The following is a 10,566-nucleotide window of genomic DNA, read 5'->3' on the forward strand; positions in this document are numbered from 1 at the left end:
GGAGAGGAAGGGCAAGAAAGGTAGAAAGAAGGAACCACTTCAAGAAGGAAAAGGTGGTCAGTGTATCAAGATGCAGAGAGGTCCAGAAGAATAAAGAGTGATTGAAGAAAACAAAGACTGGCAAAAATCATTCGACAGCTGACTGAAGACAGGTTTCAACGAGCTGAGGAAAAGAAAGGAAGTTTATCAGTGAAAGGAAAACAAGAACTAGTATGGTAATTTGGAGGTGCCCCACAAGAGCAAAGACACTTCTTCAAAACAAAGGAGATGGGAGCATGCATAAAGACTATGGAAATTATAAAGGGGAAATAGTTTGTTTAAACCAAGATGCCACTGGGATTTTTTGGGATAATTCCAGATTCAGGGGGAATAGGAACAGCCCTAGCCATGACACAAGAAATACACACCAGTTTCCAAGGATAGGATTAGGTTATTTGAAGGCTCTGATCATCTTATAGAAGTGGAAAGACTGAGCAAATCGTGCATAAACTTATTTATTATTTTTTAAATGTTTATTTCTGAGAGAGAGAGAGAGAAGGCGAGGGGGAAGGGCAGAGAAAGAGGGAGACAGAGGATCCAAAGTGGGCACTGTGCTGACAGCAGTGAGCCTGATGTGGGACTCGAACTCACAAACCGTGAGATCATGGCCTGAGCCAAAGTCAGACCCTTAACCCAGTGAGCCACTCAGTCGTCCCTAAACATATTTAAAGAAATACTTAATATTAGCCAACAAGGGGGTGTGGCTGGCTGGGTTATTGTGCTTTCAATGGATGCTGTCCCGGGAGGTCAGATTGGGGCCGAGATGTAAGAAAGGAAGGATATGATGAAGAGATTATTTTAGTACAACGAGGGCAGAGATTCCCGGTCCCATAAGGGAGAAGCAGTGGTGACAGCACAGATGCCAATTTGCCCCAGCACAGAGGTGCTCCTGGGGTCCGCTGGCCCGGGTCAGTCTAGTCACCATTCGCAGATCATGGCAAGGCCACAAGCCAAGATGCCAAGTCCCACAGCTGCCTTCATGCCATCAATTCCTACAACACACCAGAAACTCTGACTTGCTCAAGAATTCCCCTGTGAATGAATGCCCTCGTCTCCTCCCTGATTTCAGTGTTATTTAGTGTTTAGCTGGTTCCTCCCAATTTTCAGTGGCAGGTAAACCACTGACTCCCAACCCCCATTCTCTGAAATGATCCCTACTCTTTTAGTGCTTTGTGTTAGTGTCCTCATCACAGGCATAAACCTTCTATTGTTTCCAATCCAGGAGTTGCACTTCGACTAAAAGAGCCAAACCAGAAAGTCACCTACAGTTCCAATTGCCTTAGGGTCAACCCAGTCCTACTTAGAAGGACAAAAGTGTTTTTTGTCTACTTACTCCTAAGAAGGTGCTCAGGTGACAGAGAATTGGCTGCAGCTGAACATCACCATCTGGTGCCTGGGAGGTGTCACTGCAAATCTGTTCTCTCCCTTGAACTGCATTCAACAAATAATTAAGAAACAAATGGAATAAACAAATGGAAAACGTGTCCCTGCACCCAGTAAAAGATAAATTCTTTATTTTTGGATCCCATCCTCTCTTTCAGACTGTGCTTTTGGAGGTATCCACCCTGTTCCCACATCAGAAGTTTTTCCTGTTTCATCTAATTCTCCCTTTCCTTCCAGATCATTGCCATTGCCCTGTAAGAAGACTCCAGCATCTCCATTTAAAGAAAGATCTTGATCACATGGATCCCTCCACTACCCATTCACTGCTGGTGGTCCCCCCGAACACAAAACCACTCAGTGGAGATTCCTACATGCAACACCTCTACTTCCTCAACCCTAAATTACTTTTTAACTCACCCCCAAACTTGTCTGTTTCCACCACTGCCCTGCCACCTTTCTTACAGTCACTAATGTTCTCTGTGTTGCAAAACACGTGGTGCTCTCTTTGAAAACGCTCGCTCCTCCTGGCGTTTGCAAATCGCCAGATCCTTGTTTTCCTTCTACCTCTCTATCTTTTTTTGTTTTTCAGTCTTCTTCGCTGCCTCTTTCTCCTCTAGCCCATGTCTAAATTCAGCACGGCAGGCGTGGGACCCTGTCTGGGCCCTCCTGTCTTCTCTACATGCATTCTCTCTCCTGCTGATCTCCTCCTACCTTGAGACTTACAAAACTGCCTCTCGGCTGATGATTCCCATATGTTCAGCCCAGACCCGTCCTTGGGGCTCCAGACTTGGAGATCCATGTGTGACAGGCATTTCAAACGAGCACATGCGATGTGAAATTGCCCCCCCCCATATCTACCTCTGTTCCAGTGTTTTCTATCTCAGTAAACAACACTGGTATCCGTCCATTTGCTCAGCCTAAAATGAGGTGTCAGCCTTGATTTCTCACCTTGCTTTACTACCCCTCCTCCCGTGACTAATTTAATGCCAAGTCTGTCTCTGAAATAGATCCCAAATCGATCCATTCCTCTGCATCTCCACCAGCACCATCCCCGTCCCAGCCACTATCTTCTCATTTGGAATATCTACTCAGCAGCCTCCTAAGTGGCCTCTTTGCCCTTTCCATTTCCTACACAGTAGCTAGAGTGATGCTTTACATGTGCAAATCACAATTTTTAACTCTTGGAAACCTCAAGGGTTTTCCATCAAACTTATGATAAAACCCAAACTCCTCACAATGGCTTAAGAGACAGCAGAGGACCTGCCAACTTACCTGGCTGACTTCCTGCTCACCGTGCCCAGTTAGTCTCCTCACTCTTCTGTCTTAGCACTTGCCGTTCCCCCATGCCTCCAGCCTTCTCCCTGGCTTTGCCCACGACTCCATCTTTCTCAGCCCCAACATTGTCTCTTCAGAAAGGCCACACACTTTATAGTAACCTTTGTCCCCAAGTAACTTTCTATTTCCTCATCTCCTTTTTTCTTCCATAAAATTTACCAAGATTTGAAATGATCTCATTTGTGAGTCTGCTTATCTCCATCCCACCCAGACTTCCCCTCTGCCATTACAATGTCAGCTCCTTGAAGGGAACTTCCAATTGCACTGTGATGACTGGCTGTCTGGGCACCATCAGTGCTGTCATCCACATGAATGGAGGTCCTCGTGGCAAGCTGCCCCCGTCTGCCTTGTTCACTGCCCCCCGCACCTAGCGCAGTGCCTACCACACAGAAACTGCTCAGTAGTTGTGATACAAATGAAAGAATGAAATGTGGTGTGCCAGATGGTCCCAGATGCACATCTCAGATCCATGCGTCCAAGAACTGTAAACTCTAGGAGATCATTAGAACCAAGAATATAAACATCACATAGAAATATTGACGTGGGGGAGCCTCGGTGTCTCAGTCGTTGAGCATCTAACTTCGGCTCAGGTGATGATCTCATGGTTTGTGAGTCTGAGCCCTGCATCAGGCTCTCTGCTGTCAGCACAGAGCCCGCTTCAGATCCTCTCCCTCTCTCTCTGCCCCTCCCCCACTCACTCTCTCTCTCAAAAATAAATAAACGTTAAAAAAAAAAAAAGAACTGATGTGTTTCTCAGAGCCCTGTGCATATTTAGTAGCACGGTGCCTCTGCTCTTTGAACTTTCCATAAGCATATCAATGAACATAGGTACTGTCCTCATCTTCACAAGAGAACAGCCTACTTGAGAAAATCAGTTTGAATTCAAGCCATGAGGTTTTTTACCCTTCCAGTATCTAAAAAAAAAAAAAAAAAGAAAAAGAAAAGCATTCTCCAATCTTCTCCACACCCTTTGAATAGTCAACCCTAGCCCCTTCCAAACTAGATGCACTCCTTCCTCTCCCATGACTTCATCTCCTATTTCCCATTGAACATTGAAGCCATCTGGGTAGACACATTTTAACCTACACTACCAAGCCTTAAATCCTGCCTACTTCTGCACAAGGTGCCTTCTCCTCCTTTGCTGCCATTAGGCAGAAGGACATCATGTTATTATCAAAAGTTAATCCACTTGTGCCCTGAATTCTGTTTCCCCCTATTCTGGATTCATAAGTTCTCAATTATCCATCTCCGGGGGCTTCATGTCACTATTTAAATATGCTCAAGTCCTCTCCAACATTTGAAAGGCTGGATGGAACACAGGTCATGAAGTCCACCTGGACTTCACTGTCTCCTTAGTTGCTGTCCTCCCGCATCATAGTTATCGAAACTTCTCAAAAGCATTTAAGCATGTATTTATACTCACAGTCTCCATTTGCATACCACCCTCTTACTATTGAACCAATTTCATCCTTGTTTCTGCCTTCTGTCCCACTGAAGTAGCTCATGTTGGAGTCATGAATTACCTCTTACTATTGAATCAATTCATCTTTGTTTCTGCTTCCCATCCCACTAACGTGGCTCATGTTGGGGTCATTAATTACCTTCATGTCACTAACTTTGAAAGGCATTTTAAACCCTCACCATATTTGATTTCTTGGCAGTTCTTAATCACTTCATCCTTGTGACATTTCCCTGTCTCCTGTCACACTGTATTTTCCCGGGCCTCCCTTGCTCCTTCTCAGACCCATTTGCTGGCTTATGTTCATCATAACCATGATTTGTTGGATGGAGTCTTTGGGGTTCTGCCTGAATCTCCTTCTGTTCTCATTCAAAGATCTCTTTTTAGGGGTGCAACCTAAATATTAAATATTAAACACTAAGTCAGATAAAACATTAGGCAGACCTAATGTAGGAAATGATCCTGGTCTGGGTTTGGGGAGACAGACTGGAAGGCTTATTGGGGCTTTTCTATTATTTATTTTAAAGATTCTGCCAGGGGTGCCTGGGTGGCTCAGTTGGTTAAGCGTCCAACTTTGGCTCAGGTCATGATCTCACGGTTCATGCGTTTGAGCCCCATGTCAGGCTCTGTGCTGACAGCTAGCTCAGAGCCTGGAGCCTCTCTTCAGATTCTGTGTCTCCCATTCTCTCTGACCTCCCCTGCTCATTCTCTCTCTCTCTCTCTCTCTCTCTCCATCAAAAATAAATTTTAAAAAACATTAAGAAAAAGATTCTGCCAAAAAACAAAACCCATCTGCTCAGTTTCAGGCATATGCTGTGAAATTGTTATTCAGAGTTACTGAAGAAACAAGTGTGTTTCATTATAGGTTGGAGGTAAGGTTTGGGTCCTATTTTGAGCATATTAAACTAGAGGCCTTGACTGCCCAGATCCCACACTGTGGGGCTTGAACTCACAAACTGTGAGATCATGACCTGAGCCAAAATCAGACGCTGAACCAACTGAGCCACCCAGGTGCCCAATGTAACGGATACTGTTGAAGCTTTGTCCCATAGCTGGTATAGAGTGATGGTTCCCTTAGTCCCTGAACCAATAGTATCAGCACCGCCTAGGGATCTGTTTGAAATGCATTCTGCCACCCCACTCAGACCTACTGAATCAGAAACTCTGGAGTGGGCCTCTGCAATCGGTTTTATCAAGTCCTCCAGGTGATTCTGAAGATTTGGGAACCACTGGCTATAATGTTCACATAAGCTTCCTTTGTCTCTCTGCCTGAGGGGAGGCCACAAGTGAGAATTTGACACCCCTGGAGTGCCCTTTAACCACGGAGGGATGGGAGTTGGGGGATAAGCATTCCAGCCTCACACCCCTTAGTAAGACATTCTTCTGGAGGTTCTACAAAGTCTCCAGAGAGTCCCCACTAGGACTGAACCTAGTTACCCACAGTGGTAACTTGCTCATTAATGATTTTCCTTCCTTCTTTCCCTTGTCTCACTTCCTTACTGATTCACAGAGCTTTCCGGAACCAACTCTTAAATAAGTCACTTGTACCCAAATCCTTATCGTAAGGTCTGCTTTTGGGGAGACCCAGACTAAGACATAGAATACAAATACCCCATATGAAGGAAGCTTTCCCTTTACCAGGCTAGATCAGCTCACCCTGTTACCTGCTCTTTTTGGCCCTTTGCTTTTGCATCACAGCTTTCCCCACAGTTTATAATTAGCTATTTGTGTGATTCCTTGGCTAATGATTGCCATCCCCATCCTTGAAGGAATGCTATCTACTGCACCTGTTATATCCTCAACACCTCCCAGTGCCTGGCACAAACACAGACACACAGTAAATGTCTGTTGAATGAACAATGAGTGGGTAGTACCCTTTCATGCATAACTTGCTGAAGGTGTATCTGAAAAATTCTCAGGTTTCTGTCACCTACATTTCAACAAATTTTTCTTTTACATTTCTTCTAGACCTCTCCTCTTTCCTAAGGTTCAATTTTTTTTCCCATATCATGTTTAAGACAATGGCATTCTCCACATAATACTACTTTCCGTTGATTTTGTCTGAATTTATCTTTTAAAGTATTTCCTCTCCAATCAAAACATTTGTTCTTTTCTAACTATGGAAAAGGCTTCTTTTGTAATAGTATTTTTAATTTTCAAATCAAAATTTCAAGTATGCCTTAACATCTATCTTCAAAGCCTATGAAGGCTTTTCAACTGCAGGCTTCCCACTTCTAAAGGAGGTAAACATATGTATACATACCGAATACTTTTGCATTTCTGAGATAATTTAGTTTTGTCTGTGAAAAAATGGGGATGAGGACACTGCCTCCTTCTCCTCACACCTGAAAGTCTTTACCCATCTCTGTTGCCTACATGCCTCAAGAGAGAGTTACTTTTGTAGTTCAGAGTCAGATTATTCGTTTGGACTGTTTTATTAATGGGTATGTATATTTTATGTTAAAGTTTGAACCTATATACACACACATTGTGTGTGTGTGTGTGTGTGTGTATGTTAGGTTACTGAACCTGGGGGAGGCTTAACACCTTTGTCTCTTTCATTCATGTGACTTCCAGAGACCCAAGCCTCTCCTATTTGGGGTAAAGAAATGATACCTCACCTAGGCCTTCAACACAAGCTACCTTCTTCAATCCAGCCAGAGACCCTCTCCCTCCTTGTAGGAATATGAAGTGCTCGCTCAGCTATTAAAGTAGAACTTTGTATTGCATTTGGCTCTTTCTTTTCATGTGGTCAAGCCAACTGACTATGCAGGATGCTTGGCGGTGTGGGATCTGTGCAGTCCAGGTCTCTAGTTTAATATGCTCAAAATAGGACCCAAACCTTACCTCCAACCTCTAATTAAACACATTTGTTTCTTCAGGAACTCTGAATAACAATTTCACAGCGTATGCCTGAAACTGAGCAGATGGGTTTTGTTTTTTTGGCAGAATCTTTAAAATAAATAATAGAAAAGCCCCAATAAGCCTTCCAGTCTGTCTCCCCAAAACCAGACCAGGATCATTTCCTACATTAGGCCTGCCTAATGTTTTATCTGATTTAATTTTTAATATTTTGGATGATGACTTTCACAATTTCCCTGAGGAGACCATTTCATAATTTAATATTTATCTCTCAGACAGGGAGTGTTTCCAGTAATCAACCCAAATTTTAAAATTTCATCTTGTTCCCTTGGAGATTATTTCCTCTCTGTGAAAAGGTAAAATTTTCAAATACGGTGTTAGCGTACCAATAATTTGCCAGGTCCTTCAAAAAAATTAATACCCTGAACCATTTGTTTTTGTTGTTTCTCTGAACACCTATATTTTTCTATCCTCTTATTATCTGTTTGAACTTATTTTCTACCTGTGGTCTCTCTCATTCTGTTTTTTAGTTTAATATTCTTTATAGTGGCTTTATCTCTCTGACAGGGGATCTAGACAAATCATTGCAGTATCCATTACCATTAGGCACTTCTTATAAATTCATTCTTCTTATTTTTTTTAAATTTATTTCTGAGAGAGAGAGAGACAGCGTGAGCAGGGGAGGGTCAGAGAGAGAGGGAGACACAGAATCTGAAACAGGCTCCAGGCTCCGAGCTGGCTGTCAGCACATAGCGCGATGTGGGGCTCAAACTCACAAACTGCGAGATCATGACCCAAGCCAAAGTAGGACACTTAACCGACTGAGCCACCCAGGTGGCCCCAATTCATTCTTATTTTTTAAAGAAGATAACACATCCGGACTCTAACATGCTGTGATTGTAAATGATTATAAAAATAATAATAACCGGGGCACCTGGGTGGCTCAGTTAGTTAAGCGTCTGATTCTTGGTTTCAGCTCAGGTCATGGTCTCATGGTTCGTGAATTAAGCCTCCAACTTCGGCTCAGGTCATGATCTCACAGTTTGTGAGTTTGAGCCCCACGTCTGGCTCTGTGCTGACAGTTCAGAGCCTGGAGCCTGCTTCAGATTCTGTGTCTCCCTCTCTCTCTCTCTGCCTCTCCCCTGCTCACGTTCTCTCTCTCTCAAAAATGAATAAACTTAAAAAATTAAAAAAAAAAACAATCAAGTCACAACATCTAACATTTGGGTTCCAGTTCCAATGTCTTACTTGTCACCCGTCATAGGAACATTACAAGAACAATACTGTGAACACCCATGCATCCTTTACTTAGGTTCACTGATGGTTAGCATTGGTAAGTTTGTTTGATCTCTTTCCCTTCCTCACCCTTCCACAAACACACTTCCCTGAACCATTTGAAAGTTAACTGTATATATCATGAAATTTCAGTCCTAAATATTATAACATATAGTCCTAAAAACAAGGACTTTTTTTTTTGTAATGGATACTGCAATGCTTTGTCTAGATCCCCTGTCAGGGATAAAGAACTTATGCCTTCATACTTTTGGAGTGCCACTGGCATATAGCCCTTAGCTGTCGGTCTTCTCTGGAAATTATCTTGGCTGAAGAAATTGTGTAGCCCAAGGTCACACGTCCCCAGGGCCATCTGTATCCCATGACTGACTGAAGTGGAGGCGTGAAAGCCTAGATGCCTTCCTGACTCAGCATAACTCGGAAGGGCCATTACGGCGTCACCTCCCCAAGGGTTCATGAGGCCTTTGTTGAGACTGCATTGCAGCCCAAACTTTCTCTCTGCCCAGAAATGCTTTTTATTTTTCCCCTTCTATTCCTTTCCATAGGTATTGATCCCAAGAGCACTTCCTAATACAATTCTTGCATACTAATCTCCATTTCAAATCTCAGGTTTGAACAAGTTCAAACCTCAACCTGTTTGGTGACAGAAGTGGCTTGAGAGAAGTTGAAACAAATATCAATTTTAGGGTCTCACTCCAGAATTTTACCATGATAACAGCTAAAAAGTATTTTCTCATGTTAGACTTAAACTCTCCTGTCTCAATGGTCTCCAAGATATAGTAATTGGAAAAAGCAAAGCATCATGAGCTTCCATTTGTGGGGGGAAAAAAGAGAATACATTTATATATATGTTTATATGTGCATAGAGTATCTTTTTAAGGAAATACAAGAAATTTGTAGTAGGGTTGCTTTGGGGACAGAGATCAGGAATCTGGGTGTAGAGGACCTAGATTTTTGTTTGTTTGTTTTGTTTTATTTTACTGTGAGCCCTTTGATATTATTCTGATTTCTGTCATGCACTCTGACTTTTTTTTAAAGGATGGAAACAAAATGAGACAAAATGGTAATTGTTGCTAGTTTGAAGTGGTAGGAATATGGTTTTGTTGTATTGGTTGTAATTTTCTGTAGTTTTAAAAATTAAAATTTCTAAAACCAAACTCATCTGTGTATTTTTTCTTGTGGACATAGGGACCACCTTACTTATCGAAACACTTCACTTGCTTGTAAGGGACAATCAAAGAATCTCTTAGCCTTTGCTTCTATGAGTTAACAACTTGAATTTAAACTTTCTTGTGGTAATTCATAACCTGTTGATTGGATGATCATTTTTGTCACTTTTCTTAGAATGTTAAGCACATTCACTACATTTTTTCCCAAAGTATAATTATCAAAACTAGATGTACTGTTGTTTACCAAAGATCTAAATAATGCAGAGGAAAGAGCTGATTTTTTATTCATGGCCTAACCTTGCAGAATCATGCTCAACTAATGCTCTGTGAGATTTTTGCTCATTGTGAGCACACTCTGAAATTTTGAATAAATCTGTTCATTTTTTTTCTTTTTTTTTTTTTGACTAAGAAAATAAATGAGGTCCACAAAGCTGTCGGCCTATATTGCTGAGCTTACCATACAAGGCAGAGCAGAGGAGAATACATCCTCTCTGTGGGCAGCCAGAGGCAGAAGAAGAGAGTAGTGGCCGAGGCAGGGGTGCACAATACCTTCAAAACTCACCATCACACCAGTCAGGCCTCCTTCCTGTGGTGCAGAAAGATGAAGGTATGGGGGAGTAACAGTTCCTACCTGAGAGAGCAGCTATGGGGCCTAAACCTATCAATACATTGCAAATATTAATAAATGTTAAATTATTCTTAGACTCAATATATATTCTATAATTATAAAACATAATATATAAGTACATGAAGTTAAATTAAATTGATTAAAGAAATTAAATTATGCTATAAATATATACACATTAATTCATTTAATATTAATTAAATAAATGAATACAGACAAAGCACTTAAAAGTGAGGTAGGCATATGGTATATGTTCCATAAATGTTAGATATCTTTACTTATTTTTGTATCTCCAGGATGCAGCACTGTGCCTACCTCTTCTTAGATATGTAGTCCATATTTGTTTACTCATTCTTTCAGTCAGGTCCAACCTCTTACTGACTTGTGATGGGCAAATTGCT

At 41.9% G+C, this 10,566-nt stretch overlaps 1 long non-coding RNA gene across 1 annotated transcript; it reads right to left on the reverse strand.

Moving 5' to 3' along the window:
* Positions 1-1,378: 1,378 nt before the first annotated feature.
* On the reverse strand, positions 1,379-10,566 carry LOC144235618 (uncharacterized). Its single transcript, XR_013336265.1, has 3 exons — positions 10,481-10,566; positions 9,998-10,126; positions 1,379-1,470 (listed from the first exon to the last, which is right to left on the reverse strand). It is a non-coding gene; the product is annotated as an uncharacterized LOC144235618 (long non-coding RNA).

This window comes from Crocuta crocuta, unplaced genomic scaffold, assembly GCF_008692635.1.
Source record: "Crocuta crocuta isolate KB4526 unplaced genomic scaffold, BGI_CrCroc_1.0 scaffold10, whole genome shotgun sequence".
In the NCBI taxonomy this organism is placed as follows: Eukaryota; Metazoa; Chordata; class Mammalia; order Carnivora; family Hyaenidae; genus Crocuta; species Crocuta crocuta.